Source organism: Podarcis filfolensis (genome assembly GCF_964270895.1).
Source record: "Podarcis filfolensis genome assembly, chromosome: 16".
NCBI classification, from domain to species: domain Eukaryota; kingdom Metazoa; phylum Chordata; class Lepidosauria; order Squamata; family Lacertidae; genus Podarcis; species Podarcis filfolensis.
Window position 1 is genome coordinate 35,533,866 of NC_139620.1, and position 20,539 is coordinate 35,554,404.

Below are 20,539 nucleotides of genomic sequence, written 5' to 3' on the forward strand. Positions count from 1 at the left end.
ATTCAAACAGGTTCTAGTCCAGTAGCCTGTTTTCACAGTTGCTATCTAGGCACCTATGGGAAGATTGCAAGAAGGACCTGAGTGTAATTATGATTATGATTATGATTATTTATCCCCCACCCATCTGGCTGGGTTTCCCCATCCACTCAGGGCGGCCCCCAACAGAATAGCAAAAACACGATAAAACATCAGACATTAAAATCTTCCCTAAACAGAGTTGCCTTCAGATGTCTTCTAAAAGTCAGATACAGTGGAACCTTGGTTTTTGAACCTCTCTGTTGATGCATGTTTCGGCTTTTGAACGCCGAAAACCCAGAAGTAACTGCTTCGGTTTTCAAACAATTTTTGGGAGCCAAACATGCCACATGGCTTCCATTTTGAGTTTCCCTATTGCATTGAAGCTTCTGCTTTTAGTTTTCGGTTTTCGAACATTTCAGAAGTCGAACAGTCTTCCAGAACGGATTACGTTAAAAAAAAAGAGGTTCCACTGTAGTTGTTTATTTCCTTGACATCTAAAGGGAGGGCGTTCCACAGGGCGGGTGCCACTACTGAGAAGGCCCTCTGCCTGGTTCCCTGTAACTTAACTTCTCACAGGGAGAGAACCACCAGAAGGCCCTTGGAGCTGGACCTCAGTGTCCAGGTAGAACAATGGGGGTGGAGACGCTCCTTCAGGTATACAGGACCAAGGCCGTTTAGGGCTTTAAAGGTCAGCACCAACACTTTGAATTGTGCTCGGAAACGTGCTGGGAGCCAATGTAGATCTCTCAGGACCGGTGTTATGTGGTCCCGGTGGCCACTCCCAGTCACCAGTCTAGCTGCCGCATTCTGGATTAGTTGCAGTTTCTGCATCACCTTCAACGGTAGCCCCACGTAGAGCGCATTGCAGTACTCCAAGCATTGCAACAGCAACTCTCACAACGTGTGGCTCCCAGTAACTCACATTCAAATGTATTCTGCTTCTGACAGTGGGAGCAGAGCAGAGGCATCACAGTTTGTAGTCATCTCCTCCATACATTTCTCTAATCTTTTTTCAAAGCTGCCCAAGTTGGTGGCCTCCATTGACAAGAGGCAGTACACCTCTGAATCCAAGTAGATGGGAATCTTCAGGGGAAGCAGGGCTGTTGCACTCAGGCAGGGGCAGATCTTGGGGTCTCAAATTTCAGCGATGCCATCATTTGGTGCCCCTCCACCTCCCCAAGACTCCACACCCGGTTGTGCTCCCCTAAATCTGCCTCAGATCCCGCTTGCAGGCTTCCCAGAGCCATCTGGGAAGGCCACTGTGAGAACGGGGTGCTGGGTGCTATTATGGACTTATGAGCTCATCCACCCATCAATTGACAGAATCGAACTTGATGTTCCTTATGGGGACAGGGCAATGAAATAGAAGAGCCATGCCTTTCTGAATAACCCCTAACAACATTAACCTTTATCCCTCATGGGAACATGGAGAGAAGAGTAGGGGGGGGGGGAGAGAGAAGATGAAATCTGTGTCAGACAGAAGTTCCAGTGATATGTTCTGAGGTGAGGCTGGAGGGATTGTGATTAAACCAATTTGTGCATGATTCAAAGGGCGGGGGGACGGGAAGTCTCGCTTGGCAGGGGAGAAGCCTGCCACAAACATCTTCATCATGTTGATACTCAGAGGTGGCTTCTAATTCCTGGTGCTGCTTCCAGCCTTGGCCCTCAAACGTCTGAGGCAACAGCTTCCTTTCAGCTAGGAGTATGTCAGCAGTTAAGTCCTAAACCCACAGTGGGGCTCCTGGCCTAAGAACTGGCAATATATTAAGATTATTTAAAAAAATAAATACATCCTTCAACAAATCTGTTGCTGAACAGCGGCCAAGTTGACAGCTAATTGGCTGTGCTCTTTGGGTAATTATCACAACCGTCAATGAAGTCTTGTCGGGGGCGCAAACAGATATAAAATAAATTAAAGAGCTGCATAATAAGAGTGGGAGAGGCTGCTTTTTTGGTATATAGTGTTTGCAGCCTGCTTTTCAGAAAATTATTGTTTTCCAGAGCAGCTTACAGAGGAGGGAAGAGAAGGGGTGTTTGTGTGTGTGTGTGTGTGTGTGTGAGAGAGAGAGAGAGAGAGAGTTCAGCAGTAATTGGCATGACCCAGATTTTGTGGAAAAGCAACTCCCCCCCCAATGCATACATTTTCTTAATATCAGCAATCCTCAGCCCCAATCTTCACAAAAACAAGGCTTCTAGTCCACAAGCTCATTACTTTCGTGTTGATAATAACCTTATTTCTCCCTCCCTCCCTTCCTCTCTCCCTTCTTTTTCATCCAAGAAGCATTGCTTCAGACTAGAACACGGCTAGGCAACCTAAGGCCTGTGGGCCAGATCTGGCCCAATCGCCTTCTCAATCCAGCCCATGGACGGTCTGCGAATCAGCATGTTTTTACATGAGTAGAATGTGCCCTTTTATTTAAAATGCATCTCTGGGTTATTTGTGGGGCATAGGAATTCGTTCATTATTTTTTTCCAAAATATAGTCCTGCCCACCACATGGTCTGAGGGATGGTGGACTGGCCCCCTGCTGAAAAAGGTTGCTGACCCCTGGACTAGAACATGGAGGGCCTCGTCACCGCCCCCATCAACAACATCTGTATTTTATTGCAGTTTTCAGATAGTTACCCAAATTGGTTCACACCACTAAAAAGGGTGGTGGTGGGGTTACACAGTTAAAAGACAAGACACACAAGGGGGAGGGTAGAGGAAAGAGAGCAGTTCTTCAAGGGCACAACCAAGCAGTGATCTTTAAATGGGCATTTATACTCAGTTCAGGCCAAGCTGATCTTCCCTTGCTGGGGGTGTTCCAAGTTGCCTCCAAGCTTTTCCTTGAGGTTCAACCAGAGCTGTCCAGGCTCAAGCACTAAGAAAAATGCTATTTCTGGTGGGCTGTGGCTCTCATTTGGGGGCCACAGCAGAGTAGGCAAGGGACCCTTCCTTAGAACTTGGGCCATTGGCCAGTGCCCAGTGGTGCTGGGCCCAACCCGTATCAAAATAGCTTGAGGGGAGATTTTTTTTAAAAAAGTAATTTTTATTGGTTTTACATATAATCACATTACGTAACATCATATCCTCTTATTTTATCTTATTGGATCAGCCTAACAGCTTCCCTCCCATCTGATGGTTTACAAAAATAAACTTTGCATCTTTACATTTCACTTCATTTCCTATCCTTGTTATTAAAAAAAGGTAAACAACCCCTGACAGTTAAGTCCAGTCGCGAACGACTCTGGGGTTGCAGTGCTCATCTCGCTTTACTGGCCGAGGGAGCTGACGTTTGTCCGCAGACAGTTTTTCCGGGTCATGTGGCCAGCATGACTAAGCCACTTCTGGCAAAACCAGAGCAGCGCACAGAAAGCCGTTTACCTTCCTGCCGGAGCAGTACCTATTTAGCTACTTGCACTTTGACGTGCTTTCAAACTGCTAGGTTGGCAGGAGCAGGGACCGAACAATGGGAGCTCACCCCCTCGTGGGGATTCGAACCGCCGACCTTCTGATCGGCAAGCCCAAGGCTCAGTGGTTTACACCACAGCACCACCCGCATCCTTGTTATATCATTAAATATTATATTACTCAACCTGAATAGGTAGCAGTTTCATCTTACAAATCTTCAGATAACCCTGCTAATGATGTTAATTGCTTACAGTTGCCTTTCAAATATGATATAAATTTATTCCAGAGCTGTTGGAATGCTTGGTCTCGCTGGTTCCAGACTCTTCCCATCAGTTTCGCCAGTTCTGCAAAGTCCATCAGCTTCATCTGCCACTCTTCTTTCATTGGTAACTCCTGTTGTTTCCATCTTTGGGCTGACAAAATTCTTGCCGCAGTTGTTGCCTATAAGAACAATTTTTTATCTTGTCTCGGTCTCTCTCTACCCGCTATACCCAATAAGAAAGCTTCTGGTTTTTTAACAAAAGTGTTTTTAAACATTTTCTTTAGCTCATTATGGCTAGAGGGGAGATTGAGAGGGGATTGCAGCCATTTGAGGTCAGTCACGACCACAAAAAGCACGGGAGGAGGTTTGCTTCCAATGCCATTTTCAGCCTTACGGAACCCGCGTGTTTGGCCGATCAGTAGCAGACTCTTTAAAGCACCAATGGTGCTCAAAGAGAAATACTGCTGAACTTGGCTCCAGCCCTTCTGGCATTGCTAGACGCTGATTAAGTGGCAAACGTATACTCTGCTCGATTGCACCGCCAGGGCTAGCTTTGGGAGCCCTCTTTTGAAGTTGTCCGCTAAAAGCGTTCATTTTGTAGCTGGAAAACCCTTTAAACTATCTGACATCTCTCCCTCCTGCCTCGCTGCCTCTACGCACTGACTGCACCAGCCCTGAGGGTGTTCAGCTTTCGCGTTTGGTTCGGTTAACCGTGAGGCCTGCAAATCAAAAGAACCCGCCTGCCAACCCATCACTCTGGGGAGCAGCTTACACCAGCCGTGTGTGTGAAATTTTGATGGGGATTTGCTAATTTTCCACGACATGTTCCTAGCGGCTTCTGCAATTCACTGCTATCAGATACAGCCGTATATCTGCGGACCTTTAGGTCATATCTGCTTGGGGATTGTTGGTTTTTTGTTTTGGTTTGGTTTGGTTTTTTTTGCTTTTGACAAATCGGTCATGTATTCCCCACTCTCCTCCTTACAGTAATGCTGAAAAGCACTTTTGGCTTGTTTATTGGAAGCCAAACAAGTGCTTGGATGGGGAGGAAATGCAGTGAAGCAATCCTAAAAAGCAGGCACTTCTTGGTTATCAGAGGAAGAACTCTGCTAAGAACCTGCAATTACAGATGCACAATATGGAGCGTTCAGAATCACGGCTTGATGCCTGGAAATTAATTAGTGATTTCTCAGAAGAATCAGCGCCTGTCAACCTGCCTCCTTCAGAAGTGAGGTGGTTGTCTGACTTTGAGAAGTGGTCCACGTGCATGGAAGACATTTGCTGGCCTCAGTCGCCACCACACTGTTGACAACCCGTAAGATCATGCATTGCAATGCTCACATGGAACAGCAAATAAACACAGCCTCCAGTCATTCTGCATCAAAGCGATTAAAAAGCTGGGTGGCCAAATGAAAGACAGTCCCCCCCCTTCTTTCTTTAGAATATAATTGGTTTGCATTTCTTAAGTAAAGGGTAAAGGGACTCCTGACAATTAAGTCCAGTCGCGAACGCCTCTGGGGTTGCGGTGCTCATCTCGCTTCACAGGCCGAGGGAGCCGGCATTTGTCCGCAGACAGTTTTTCCAGGTCATATGGCCAGCATGACTAAGCTGCTTCTGGCAAAACCAGAGCAGCACACAGAAACACCGTTTACCTTCCCGCCAGAGCAGTACCTATTTATCTACTTGCACTTGACATGCTTTCGAACTGCTAGGTTGGCAGGAGCAGGGACTGAGCAATGGGAACTCACCCCGTCACAGGGATTCGAACCGCTAACCTTTCGATTGGCAAGCCCAAGCGGAACAATGGTTTAACCCACAGCGCCACCCATGTCCCTTTGCATTTGTTACCCACCAACAATAACATAAGGTTAGAGCAATAGACTCCTAGGAGAAGCTTTCCAATGGGGCAGAATTTTGCAGTACAGTGGTACCTCGGGTTACGAACTTAATTTGTTCCGGAGTTCCGTTCTTAACTCGAAACCGTTCTTAACCTGAGGTGCAGTTTCACTAATGGAGCTTCCTGTTGCCGCCGCACCGCAGGTGTGCAATTTCCGTTCTCATCCTGGGGCAAAGTTCGCAACCCGAGGAACTACTTCCGGGTTAGCAGAGTTTGTAACCCAAAGTGTTTGTAACCCGAGGTACCACACTAGTTTCGTATGTGGGCCCAAACATGGCTATCCTTTGAAATTTGCTCTTCAGCAAATTTTGTGATGCAGTTCTCTAACTATAAAATGTGCACACAACGTTTAAATTAGGGGAGATGTGCATACCACTCTTTCCTCCCCACCAGACTGCCCCTCACCTTTAGACATACCTGGATCTTTCCAAATGGACATAATCTGACCTGGGGTGATCTGGGGCTACCTCGACCCAATCAGACCGAATCCTGGATCAATGCGAAACAGCCCAATTTGGTTCTGGATCCAGGATTCAGCTGGATCTGGTGCACAACACTACCAAATAGGCTTCTAAGCAGTTCATGAAGTATTTAAAAAGACCCGATTATGCTAATATTAAAATATAAACATCCATATTTAAACTATGCAATGAAAGAATCCCATTAAAACATTAAAATATAAACATTCATGATTAAAATGCACAATAAAACAATCCCATTAAAACTACACAGCAATAAATGAAGCTGGAAGAAGGATCCCAGGAAGGATAAAAGCACAAAAGGAGATACACCGAACATCAAACAGGCCTGCAGAGTTTGAGAATATTAATATGAACAGAAGGAAATTTTTTGTCTGCCCAGTGTTTAATTATTTATAATATTATTCTGTTTGGGTCTCTGTGAGAAAAGCAGGGTGCTGACATTCAAAAGCCAAATAATAAATTAGAAGGGAAGGGAGATATTCAATTTAGTTTGCATTTATTTGAAGGCAAATTAATCAAATCTGCACTGTACAAAACAATATAGTGAACTGTACCACCAACATCCTTCAAAATTATTATACAAATTTTACAATTTAGACGTCCATATATGCATTAAAAAAATGCATATATTAGGAAATGTGTATGTTAGGGGGAAATGGGGGTGACAGCAAGAGGGAGAAGCATCTAACGATGGATTAGTGATGGCAGAAGAAATTCAGTTCAGTTCACATTTAAAGATGAACCTACTCAATTCCCGCTTTCTGAAACACAGCCATCCTTTGAAATTTGCTCTTATCTGAATTCTCTGAATTTTGCAGTGCAGTTTTCCAGCCAATTTTTGTGTACAACAATGCATCTATTGGGATAATGCGTGCACAAAGATGCATATATTTGTGTGACTTACATACAGGAGAATTTCTTAGCAAAAATGCATATATATAAGGGGGAATTGCATTAAAATGCTAATAAATTGTCATAAGGGTTTTTTAAAAAAAATAAATGTAAACTGATGTGGAAATGGTGAAGAATGAACTTTTAAGAAACTGGGAGAAACATAATTCAACAATTTATTGACCAGTTCAGTCCAGTTTCACATGGGATGGGGCTAAGTCTGTCTCATCCTCTTTCCATGCTAGCTTTTAAGGGATAGTCTTTAAAATCCCTGGGGAAATACAAATGTATAAAACAAAATGAAAAATACACATGGCATTCTGAGGACTCCAGCTTTGTTGTTATAATAATAATAATAATAATAATAATAATAATAATAATAATTTATTTATACCCCGCCCATCTGGCTGGGCCTCCCCAGCCACTCTGGGCGGCTTCCATAGAAACCAAAAATACAGTAAAATATCACAGGTTAAAAACTTCCCTGAACAGGGCTGCCTTAAGATGTCTTCTGAATGTCAGGTAGTTGTTTATCGCTTTGACATCTGCTGGAAGGGCGTTCCACAGGGCGGGCGCCACTACCGAGAAGGCCCTCTGCCTGGTTCCCTGTAGCTTTGCTTCTCGCAATGAGGGAACCGCCAGAAGGCCCTCGGCGCTGGACCTCAGCGTCCGGGCAGAATGATGGGGGTGGAGACGCTCCTTCAGGTATACTGGACCGAGGCCGTTTAGGGCTTTAAAGGTCAGCACCAACACTTTGAATTGTGCTCGGAAACATACTGGGAGCCAATGTAGGTCTTTCAAGACCGGTGTTACATGGTCTCGGCGGCCGCCCCCAGTCACCAGTCTAGCTGCCGCATTCTGGATTAGTTGTAGTTTCCGAGTCACCTTCAAAGGTAGCCGCACGTAGAGTGCATTGCAGTAGTCCAAGCGGGAGATAACCAGAGCATGCACCACTCTGGCGAGACAGTCCGCAGGCAGATAGGGTCTCAGCCTACGTACCAGATGGAGCTGGTAAACAGCTGCCCTGGACACAGATTTGACCTGTGCCTCTATGGACAGCTGTGAGTCCAAAATGACTCCCAGGCTGCGCACCTGGTCCTTCAGGGGCACAGTTACCCCATTCAGGACCAGGGAATCCTCCACACCTGCCCGCCTCCTGTCCCCCAAAAACAGTACTTCTGTCTTGTCAGGATTCAACCTCAATCTGTTAGCCGCCATCCGTCCTCCATCCTCCATCCATTACCTGGGGGGGGGGCAGAAATGTCATTCCCATGATACAGTTACCTCTGAGAGCTACAGAATGTCTTCAAGTCCCATCGTGTCCTGTGGTGACTTACTCCCATTTTTGTATGAAACTGGTCCTCTTTGGTTCTAAGCCTTGTGGGCAGTTTTCAGGATGGGGGAGGTGGGGTCATGGTGGGTAGAGCCAGAGGCAATTGGAGGCAGAGGAACAAGTGCATGCCAGACATGCAAAATCCAGCTGTTTCTGCAACTGAGTGCAAACCTCTCCATCCAGCCAAGCAACAGACATGATTATTTTTCTTTCCTTTTAAAGATTTTTTAACCACCATTTACCCCAAGGTGTCCGGGTGAGTTCCAACAGCCCTATATACAGTTGTAAGGAACAAGTAAAGCAGTGTAACCATTCCAAACACAGCAAAGCCACCTAGGATCAGCGAAAGATGTGCATCCCACAAATGACAGGACTTTAACTGTCAGAGCCAGTGCAGTGTAGTGGTTAAGAGCAGTAGTCTCGTAATCTGGGGAACCGGGTTCGCGTCTCCGCTCCTCCACATGCAGCTGCTGGGTGACCTTGGGCTAGTCACACTTCTCTGAAGTCTCTCAGCCCCACTCACTTCACAGAGTGTTTGTTGTGGGGGAGGAAGGGAAAGGAGATTGTGAGCTGCTTTGAGATTCCTTCGGGTAGTGATAAACAGGATATCAAACTCTTCAGAGGCCAGGCTAAAGAGGTGTGTCTTTAGTATATGGTGGAAGTTGCACAGTGAAGATGCTACAGCACATCTCTCGGGAGAGAATTCCATAATGTAGAGGCTGCCACAGAATCACAGAATTGTACTGTTGGAAGGTTGGAACCCTGAGATTAAAGAGTCTCGTGCTCTACTGACTGAGATATCTCAGCCAGAAAAAGCCCTCTCCTGTGCCACCACACCTTGTATTTCTAAATGTAAGCAGCCACCCTGTGCTCCTGGGATGAAGGACAGTATATAAATTTAGTAATGAATAATAAACATCATAATAAAGGTGGCAGAGCTGATCTTATTATCGTAGTTAAAGAGCAAGGCAAAAGTGCTCAGGGGTGTGGAGCAGGGCCAGCGGTCAGTGAAGGGTGTTCCTGGGGAGACTCCCAAGGACCAGAAAGGAGGCATGGGGGGATGACTCCTGATTCAAACATTTAAACCCACTGCAAATATGCCTTTGTCTTGACAACAAGGTATATGGGGGTGGGGAGCTTTGCCCACTGGGTGTATGCTCCTGCCTAATCTGTAATAATCTGCTAATCCAATCTAATCAAAGATAATACGTTCACACTAAATAAATGAGATCCAGTGCAAACACGGTCCTCGTTTGTTTTCGGTCTCCAACTTCCAGCGCATGCAGCTGTTTGTCCAATTGCAGAGCGGCTTCTGTTGATGTCAGAGGGAGGGGGGGTGTCTGAATCTGTCCACCTCCTTGAGGATGTCAAACATTTTGGAATATATTGGTTTAGAAGCTTACTAAATTTAAACAGAAGCATTAACACGGCCCTTCGGCTCTCTTGACAGATATAAACTCTTCCTTGGGGGGATTGCGGTAATGCTGTCTAATCAGCTTAAGGAGTTAATTAAACAGCTGTCACTTAGCTTCTTAATTCTGAGACTTGATGCTAAATAAGATTTGAAATTAGTTATGCATGGCAGAGGCGTGAACCTTGACGCACTGGAGATGGCTCCCAGCCCAAGGCAGGAGGGAGAGAGAGAGAGAGAGAGAGAGAGAGAGAGAGAGAGAGAGAAGACGTTGCTTTAGGTGCGGTGCAAATTGACAGTTGCGAGATTCTACAAGGGGGTAAACTGAGGCATTTGCTGTGGTCTCAGCATAGGCAGTGAGCCTCTCAACATAATACAGTATAAGTAGAGCCCAGCTGGAGCTGACCAAAGGCTAGTCTACCCCAACAAAGGCTGTTCTCCCCAGGCACAAGCCACATGGGGACATGAAACAGCAGAACACGAGGGGAATAGCTTTCCTTCACTCTTCCCCAGCCAATTGTCCCCCGCTTTGCTCCAAGGGGTGGCGCTATCTCTCAGCCACCTCCTCTCCCTTTGTCTTAGGCTGCATTTACACAGCAGTTTGTTCCATTTCCTTAACTGTTGATTTCCACATTATATTTGAGCTTTCACATCTAAAAGCCACTGTCATGGTCCGGGTTACAGGCAGTTGGAGTCCTGGCTTGGTACGTCAGGACCGGGGTAGAGGTTGGGAAGCAGGAAACAGCAGTCCAGGAGTCAGGAAGCCAGGAGTCAGGAAACCGAAGCACAGCTAGGTGGGTAGTGTGTTGCTGTGGCAAAGAGCCAGAGGGAAATGCTGGTCTTATATACCCCTCCCGGCCCTTGCCACCAGGTGCTATGAGTCTTCTGTCAAGCCTCACCTGTGCGGCAAACTCAGGAAGGCCCCAATCCTGTGAGGCCCTACCAGTCACAGGGCCTGGCTCCTGCACGCACTCCTGACAGCCACTTCTGGAAATCTAGCAGATGTCCTGTGCTTATTCCCGTGTTAATTGCTTCCTGGGGGAAAAAAATCCATCTGCAACCACATTAACCCAGAAAATTGCAGGGGTAAGGTGATGAAATTTGGGGTGGCAGGCCAGCATAGAGTTCTTTTTTGCCATTTGCATGGGTGAGTCATGGGAGAAAGAAGCACAGCTGTGTGGGAAGGCTGGGGGGGTGTTGTGCTGTTGTCCAACAACCACGCCTAATGGTGTGAATGAAATTTAGCACAATGTGTATTGGTCAAAAAGCCACAATTCCTCAACACAACCAGGCACCTTACAGTAGTGTGAAAGGTACATTGGAAAATGGAGCAGAAGCACTAGCATCATGATCAGGAAAACTATCCCCTACACCAGAATACATCCTCATTGTTGCCTTTGCTAAATATGGGAGGGAGGCGGATAGGGACTAACCAAGAATCAGCTGAGATTGATCCACATATTGTTGGTTCCTCCTTTCTTCTGCTCTACAGTCCTAATGGCCACCAGTCTCCACTAACAGTGCCTCTGATCACCCCTCATGCCTTATAGCCATTGACAGCCATATCCTTCATGAATTGTCTAGTCCAGGGGTCAGCAAACTTTTTAAGCAGGGGGCTGGTCCACTGTCCCTCAGACCTTGTGGGGGGCCAGACTATATTTTGAAAAAAAATATGAACAAATTCCTATGCCCCACAAATAACCCAGAGATGCGTTTTAAACAAAAAGACACATTCTACTCATGTAAAAACACACTGATTCCCGGACCGTCCGTGGGCTGGATTTAGAAGGCGATTGGGCAGGATCCGGCCCCCGTGCTTTAGTTTGCCTACCCCTGGTCTAGTCTGCAAGTTGGCAAGCTGGCTGCCATCTCTGCATCTTGTAGCTGTCAGCTGCATTGCTCATCTGCATGTCATTTAGACCTCCTCTAGTCTGCCTTGTATCTCCCACCACCCAAAACATAAGAAGTGCCCTGCTGAATCAGGCCAGTGGCCCACCTAGTCCAGCACCCTGTTCCCACAATGGCCAACCAGATCCCTGTGGGAAACCCACAGGCGGGATCCTGCGATTTCCATTCTTTCCTCTTCAGAAGCATTGCTGCCTCCTCAGCTTCGCTGGAGAATCTCAGATTCAAGCAGTAAGAAGCAGAGAGAGATCTCGTCCACTTTATCCATGCCAAACATAATTTTGTATGCCCCTATTATGCCCCGCTTTCTGTTCCCCCCTAAACTAAAAAGCTGCAAATGCTTGTCATAGACCCCTGATTTGCCCTTTTCTCTCACTTTTCCAGTTCTATAATATAATTTTTGAGGTCCAGTGACCAGAACTGGAGACATGTCTCAGCTCTGGGTATACCCTGCATTACAGAGGTGAATCGGGTGGTTCAGGGCAGATTCACATTCCCAAGTCACCTCATTAACAAGGCATGTTGAGGCAGGTCAGGGAGTCTCCAGTGGTTCAAGAAGCTGTTACTTTGGTTTTTCTAAAGTTCAATGCCCAGCCCTTTCATTCATTCATTCATTCATTCATTCATTCATTCATTCTATTTTCTGAGACAAAAAGCTAAATTGACTGGAAAATTTCCAGAATTTAAGAGGGGAGGTTGATGGTGGCTGGATCTTTAGTTTTGACAAACAGGCTACTTTTTAATCTTTGTGATTAAATAGCTCGCTGTGATTTTATCAGTGCACTCCAGTTACTCCAGTGATTTAGGGGAGGGATGTTGCAATAAATAGTTGCTATTCACATAGATAATTGTTGTCTGAGTTTTGTCTGTGAGAGCAGGGTGTGAGCAGCAGAGTTAGACTTTTGAGGTGTCCTGCTTCTTTCCCAATCATTACTTTTCCTTACAAACAATTCAAAATTACAGCTGTCTCTCTCTCCCTTCACAGGGTGGATAGGGGTATTTGCAGAAATGGGGGGAAGTCAAGAAAAAAAATGTGAATTAGAAGCAAAAAAAATTGTTTTGATGAATTGGAAGAGCCGCAAAAAGATTCCATTGAGCACATGGATTGATAATATGGACAGACTAGCTATATATGAATGAATTGCATGTCGACGCAAATTAAGAATGGATAAATATGAAGAAATCTGGAAGGAATATTTAAGCCATAAGGCGTACAGTGCTGGGACGTAGGGGGAGGAGAGGTGGGGAAATATTGTTAAAAAGGTGTAGTCATAGGTATATCAGTATTCCAATCTGAATTGTCAAATTGTGTTAGTAGTGGTATTATGGTTTTTGTTGTATGTGTCTTGTGCGGTTGTTGTTTGTATTGAAAAAATGATTAAATTATTTATTTATTTATTTTAAAAAGTGACTTTTCCCGTTTTTATAACACAGGAAAATCATCTAATCAATTTGTCTGACATTTCCCAGGTTTCTTATAGGTTTCTCATTTCCTTAGTTTTTCCTACTGATTTTTCCTACAAAGAAACCCCTATAATAACCCAAAGGAGAGGATCATTATTTGCTTAATCCACTTTGCAGGGGATCCTGTGCCTACAAAGTATGGGGGAGTTATAGCCATTTTTTGATACCCCACTGCAGGGAATGGAAAATGCAGAGCTTGGTTGCATGCAGAGAAGCTCAGAGCACCAGTTGAAATGGAGAGAACACGGAGCAACTTAAAAACCGTTCAGAATTTTTTTAAAATGTACACATAACAGAGAGAAGGTGAATCTTGGGACCTGCACACCACTCCTGGCCAGAACTGTGTGCAATAATTAAAGTGTGGCCGCACCACAAAATTGCACAAAGGGATTATGATTTGGCAGTTTTATTTTTGATCCCTTTCCTAATGATCCCTGAAATGGAATTCACATTTTTTCACAGCTGCTATGCACTGGATCAATGCTTTCATTACGCTATCCACTATGACCCCAAACTCTCTTTCCTGGTCATTCCTTCTTTCTGTGATCATTCCTCTTTCCCCGTCCTTCCCTGCTACAGATTTGAAACAATCAATCAATCAATCAATCAATCAGTCAGTCAGTCAGTCAGTCAGTCAATAAGGGATGCCTGCAATTTGACTAGTTTACTAGATAAAGCATGTTTGACTCAGAAGTAGGGGTGGGTGAGAATTTTGATTCAGTTGACCTTTAAAAGTGAACCTACCTAATCTGCAGGACACGGGTGGCGCTGTGGGTTAAACCACAGAGCCTAGGGCTTGCCGATTAGAAGGATGGGGTGAGCTCCTGTTGATCGGTCCCTGCTCCTGCCAACCTAGCAGTTCGAAAGCACATCAAAGTGCAAGTAAATAAATAGGTACCACTCTGGCAGGAAGGTAAATGGCGTTTCCGTGCACTGCTCTGGTTCACCAGAAGCAGCTTAGTCATGCTGGCCACATGACCCAGAAAAGCTGTCTGCAGACAAACGCCAGCTCCCTTGGCCTATAGAGCACGATGAGTGCTCAACCCCAGAGTTGGCCACGAATGGACCTAATGGTCAGGGGTCCCTTTACCTTTACCTAATCTGCATTTTCCCAAAACAATATGCAAAGTGAGGACAGTCAAACCGCACAGAGGTGTACCACAACTAAGACTGTCCTACCTCACAAGAGATAATGAAATCCCTGAAATTATGTTACTACCCAAGATGGAAGCTGAAAAATGGAAGAAAGCATGTGAGGAAGAGCTAAATGCACTTCACAAGAACAAAAGTTGGCAGCTAACCAGTTTCTATTAGGTAGGAGAATCAGAGGATAAAAATGGATCTTTGGCATCTTTCAAAATCCCCACTTCTCCAATTTTTGCTGCGCAGTTCTCCAACCAAGTAGTGTGTACAAAAATGCATATAATGGGGGAAAGTGTGCAAATGCTTTCAAAGCATTTCCCTCTAATAAGATGCTTTTTTGTACGGAAAACAACATACAGAATGCATTTTATTAGAGGGAAATGCTTTTGGGGGGTTGTATATTAGCCAGAATTTGCACTCAGTGCAGATTAATCTTCATTATGATTCTTGTGTTTATTTAAAAAATGACAAACCTGTGCAGAAATGTGGAGAACAGAACTTCAGACTGGAAAAATAAGCAACTGAGTGGATTCAAAGTTGTCAGATTCAGCCATTCCTACTCAGAAGTAAGGCCCAATCTGCACTCCATTATCATCCCACTTAAAACACTCATAGAATCCTGGAAACTATAGCATGTTAAAAGTGCTGAGAGTTATGAGGAAACCCATTCCCCACCCCAGAGCTACAATTCCCAGATATCCCTGGGAAGAGAGTTTGATTGTTCAACCGCTCTGGGAATTCCAGCTCTGTGAGGGGAATAGGATCCTCCTAACCGCTCTGAAGAGACATCACCTTGCCGATAAAAGTCCGTATAGTTAAAGCCATGGTTTTTCCCAGTAGTCATGTATGGAAGTGAGAGCTGGACCATAAAGAAGGCTGATCGCCAAAGAATTGATGCTTTTGAATTCTGGTGCTGGAGGAGACTCTTGAGAGTCCCATGGACTGCAAGAAGATCAAACCTATCCATTCTGAAGGAAATCAGCCCTGAGTGCTCACTGGAAGGACAGATCATGAAGCTGAGGCTCCAATACTTTGGCCACCTCATGAGAAGAGAAGACTCCCTGGAAAAGACCCTGATGTTGGGAAAGATGGAGGGCACAAGGAGAAGGGGACGACAGAGGACGAGATGGTTGGACAGTGTTCTCAAAGCTACAAACATGAGTCTGACCAAACTGCAGGAGGCAGTGGAAGACAGGAGTGCCTGGCATGCTCTGGTCCATGGGGTCACAAAGAGTCGGGCACGACTAAATGACTAAACAACAACAACAACTGCTCTGAGCCATAGCTGTCAACTTTTCCCTTTTCTTGCGAGGAATCCTACTCGGAAGGGAAACGTTGACAGCTATGCTCTGAGCACGCTTAGCAAACTACAGTTTCCAGGTTTCTTTGGGGAAAGCCATGACTCTTTAATGTGATATGATACTGCACTGTGCCCAATGGGCCTTCCTCCTAGCTATGGGGAACAGCTGTGGCTCAGTGGTAGAGCCACAAAAAGTCCACAGCTTCCCCATTCCTGGTGTTGACAACACTGTATTTGATTGTTCTGACTCCTTATAAAGAAGCTTTCTATGTTCCTCTGTGCCCTTAGGGATTCAGCTTTGGGCAGGCAAAGACCCGTTCTTACCACTTCAACTACCCCCAAGACTTTCATAAAGGAAAAGCTATTTTCTTCTTTCTTCAGCCTACTCTGTTTGCTAGCCACTCAGTCAAAGATCGCCCGCCTAGCCAATGGGAGTTCATTGCCAAGACTGTTCTCGGAACTTAAACAAATACATCTGTATTGTGTACTGCAATCTGCTGTCTCGCTAATGTGTTGGAACATTCTGATGATGTTTTAATGGCTCTTTAATTCTGTGTTGTATTAAGGAAAGAACTGCAGCAGATTATACTTAATGCTAATGTGTTTATGCACAGGCTCCCCACATATTAATTGCTTGGAGAACAAATATTAAAAACTCACTTAAAATATATGTAAGCAGTTTGCAATTCCATGAGGTCCTACAGGCTTCCTGCTTATTCTTATCTGGCGGGGGACAGGACTGTTATAGAGGCTGTGCAAATTAAGCACAGTATTGCTAGCATAGAAAATATTGTACGCCTTTCCTAGAAATGTGTTTTTCGCACACTGTAGCTCCATTGGTCCCAAGGTCATTTTGGACAAACTTTTGCTATGGTGCCAGTAGGCTTAGGCCAGGCATAAGCAAACTCCAGCCCTCCAGATGTTTGGGACTACAATTCCCATCATCCCTGACCACTGGTCCTGTTAGGTAGGGATGATGGGAATTGTAGTCCCAAACATCTGGAGGGCCGGAGTTTGCCTATGCCTGACCTATAGGAAGCCTGAAATCAGGACCTGAGTGAAACAGTGCTTTCCCCAACTGTGATTCCCAACAACTAGTGTTCACAGGTTTACTGCTTCCAACTATGTAAGCAGAACATAGCAATCATGCATAGTCTTACCCTCTGTGAATTTGTCTTGTCCTCTTTTCAGGTCATCCAGGGGGTGTTTGGTTTCACCTGAGTTGAATGCTGCTCTGATGCTGCTCTGATCAAATTCAGATTATTTCAAGATTCTTTTAGGTTTCAAAAAATGACAGCATTGGGAGGCCCAATCTGTTTTGGCCCTAAGAGGGACACAATGGAGACACAATGCAGATATTGCTGAACTACAACTCCCATCAACCTGTGCTTTCTGGGCCTAATGGGAGTTGTAGCTCAGCAATTTCCGAAGGACCAAAGGTTCCCCACTCCTGGCGTGATGTAAAAATCTTCACTCTGTAATTTCTCCTCATCCTGTACAAATAATGACCACCCCTCCCTTACTTTAATGAGTATGTGTGAGGCATAAAATTCTGTGTGCCAAAATCAATCGTCTTGTATTGGCTATATGAAAATGATTGACATCTCCTTTTTATTTCAAAACAAATTTGATGGGGAAAATCCACTTTTTCTAGGCAGCCTTGCCAGGGCTATTCATCCCTCTGGATCATCATGTCCCTTAATCCTCTCTTAGTTATGGATGAGGGGTATAATATTTCTTCAAAAGAGTCAGCTATCATCTTAGCATTCCCTCTTCCCTTTGGGAGGGACTGTTTAGATTTCGTCTTCTTTAATGTGCTGGGAAATCTCTGTCTGGGCTAAACAAGTATTTGTTTCTTCAGAATGAAATAATTTCATTCCCCAGGGGATCCTCTAAGTCCCCCTAGGCCTTTAAAGGAATGAAAGAAGAACCATATCCAAAGATCCCACCCACTGCTTAATCTGGTCCAAGTGTTTGCTGTGGAGTGAGAAAGGCCTACTTGATTGGGGAAGGAAGGAATCCTTCAATCGCACACTATAATAGAAGGGGCTTAGTGGTTTATAACATCATTAATACACAGTTGCTTACCGAAAACCTCTGTTTTCCACTGGCAGGCGCGACAGCTGATAATTCCCTCAGTTTGGAACTGTCTTTATGTTTTGAAACAGAGGTGGGAAACCTCTTTCAGCCTAAGGGCCACATTCCATTCTGGCAAACCTTCTGAGGGCCACAAATATTTTCAGATCACCCCTTTGGGCCAGGGGCAAAAGTGGGTGGAGCAATGAATGTAAATTTTATCTTCACACCGTATGCTAGTTCATACCCCTCAACTGTCCTGGGAAAACTGGGGCAGCCTGTTTTGTCACACGAGAGCACGACAGGCATTTGGAGCACTGAGATCTCACACAGTCTCACGCTGTGATCTCGCCCTGGGAAAAAGCCCTTTTTTTGTGGCTGTGATCACATACAGGTCATGTGACTCGCCCGGGAATGCATCACGGAAAACACACATCCTGGTTTTTGACCTGCGCATATTGGTAAAAAGGTAAAGGGACCCCTGACCATTAGGTCCAGTCGTGACCAACTCTGGGGTTGTGGCGCTCATCTTGCTTTACTGGCTGAGGGTACAGCTTCTGGGTCATGTGGCCAGCATGACTAAGCCACTTCTGGCGAACCAGAGCAGCACATGGAAACACCGTTTACCTTCCTGCCAGAGCAGTACCTATTTATCTACTTGCACTTTGACGTGCTTTCGAACTGCTAGGTTGGCAGGAGCAGGGACCGAGCAACGGGAGCTCACCCCGTCACGGGGATTCGAACCGCCGACCTTCTGAGCGGCAAGTCCTAGGCTCTGTGGTTTAACCCACAGTGCCACCTGCGTCCCTTCGCACATGTTGGAGGGTAAGCTAATTTCAACACACAGCTCTCTGCATCCAAGAAAGAAAGAGTTCAAGGAGACATTCCAGCCAGGCAAAAACTCTAAGTGTCAGTGAGGGGTGTGCCCTCAGCCTCATGTCTCCCACCCTTGTTCTTTAAAATCATCAACACACAGCTGTTTACGGAGTGCTTGTGTTTTTTTATCGGTGATCAGCAATATTCCCTGAGCTCAGTTCTGAACTGACTCAATAATTATGAACTTTCTCATTAAGCTTTAGAGTCAGCCCTACCCACCCACAGTGTTCATATTGCTGGCATATGCACGTAGGTAATTCCATATGCCATATTGCTCCCTGGGAGCCGCAGCTTCCAGGAACCTATATGCTTGACATTTTTAGATATATTTTTTTCCAAGGTGTGTAAACAGGACACAAGGTTCACCCATGGATGGATGGATGTGACCATTGGAATGTTTTGATCATTTTATATAAGTTGGTTTGTCTAAACGTTCTGCCTGCATAAAAATAAATAAATAAAAACGAAAGCTTAGAATCCACAGAGCACTTTTAGAGGGTTCAAAATCCCTAATATCCATGAGTTTTCTAATCCTTTTGTGAAGTTACTCTTATCCTCATTTTACAAATCGGGGTGTTAAGGCAGGGTGGGAGCAGAAGTAGCAATGCCAGCTCAGGATCACCACCGTGCAGTGTGGACGGGGCTTTCATAACGCAGCTGAACTTTGCACATTTAGTTAGAGGACAGTTGCACTGAACTCAGTGGGGTGTACGTCTGATGGAAGAGGCTCAGGATCCTTGAGAGAAACAAGGTTGGAGAATGCATCTGTTGGTTCATACCTGTCTGAAGCCTCGGAGTCTTTATCCTCTTTCTTTTGAACTAGGACAAAGGAACTCTGTTCCTTTAAGATGTTCAAAGATCTCCCCGTTTTTTATCTGTCTCATATTAGATTAAAAAGACTGGTGCTTATTCCCCCCACCAGACGAGAAAGTAGGAAAAGTCAACTTCTGACTGACTTAATTCTCAAGCCCTTAGGTTCTCTTCCACAAGTAAAATCATATAATGTTTCAAACCCTGCAGTGCAAACTATTTACATGAGAAATTGCCACTCCGGGGGCAAATGGGTTGCAAATCTTCAATCATAGGAACCATATGAAATCAAGATTTGCTTGTTCTGCATGTGGGCCTTGATTTTAAATGCCTTGGAATTCTGAATAAGAAAGACATTTCTCTCTTTTTAACCCAGGGTGCAAATCAGTAGTAACTTCAGTGGAGACAATAAAACTACTTTGGGGTTACACTAGGGTGCAACGCAGAAAGGATCATTTAGCTTCCATTGTATGATTCAGAGGCTATCCAAATAGGCTGAGCTAAGGGGTGCTGAATGTGTCAAGTACAGTTCAGCCATTGTTTTGAATGTCTTAAGAATAATGCTGGTGACCAGGTTGGTTCATTAGACAGAGAGAACTCCAAGAAGAAAAGAACATAGGAAGAGCGTGGTGGATTGAGCCCATCCAGTCCTGCACTCTCAGTTCCCGAACTGGCCAACCAGATACCCACAAACAGAACTTGAGCTCAACAACATTCTCCCCTCCTGCAGTTTCTGCCAACTGGTATTCAGAAGCACGCTGCCTCCAACTGTGATCTTTTGGCACTGTCCACTGGCATTAGGATGGGCCCTCTGTACATGCTCCAATAAAAACCCCACTGTGTTTAATAGGACTTATTCTCAGTTAAATGTGTTTAGCCTAAATTAGAGTGGATATTGCTAAATACAAAAGAAATTATTGGGCAGGTTGCACCGAAAGAAAGCAGGGCTATTCTCCCCTTTGACAGTACAAATGCATGGATAGTTTCTGGCTCTCTAGCACTAATCAGAATGCATAGTTGCCTTGTAAAGCAAAGAAAAAGATTCTAGTCCTTATGATAACAAAGTCAGACATTAATTTTAGGTGGTGCCCTTACAGATGAAATTTCCCAGAAGGCTTTTTTTCTGAGAAAAATTATTCCGGCTGCTATTCAATGTTACTCCTATTCAGAGTAGAGACATCAAAATTAATGGACCTAAATTACTAATGTCTGAAATGAATCTGTGCATAATAATTTGGAACTGTTGTGAGCCTCCCTCCAGCCAGCTGAAAATGGTGT

General features: G+C 45.0%; 1 protein-coding gene across 2 annotated transcripts in view; it reads left to right on the top strand.

The window, feature by feature from the left end:
• Positions 1-20,539, top strand: part of LOC310751040 (transmembrane protein 132D-like) — a 441,722-nt gene that overhangs the window by 372,242 nt on the left and 48,941 nt on the right. The gene's annotated exons all lie outside the window — the stretch shown is intronic.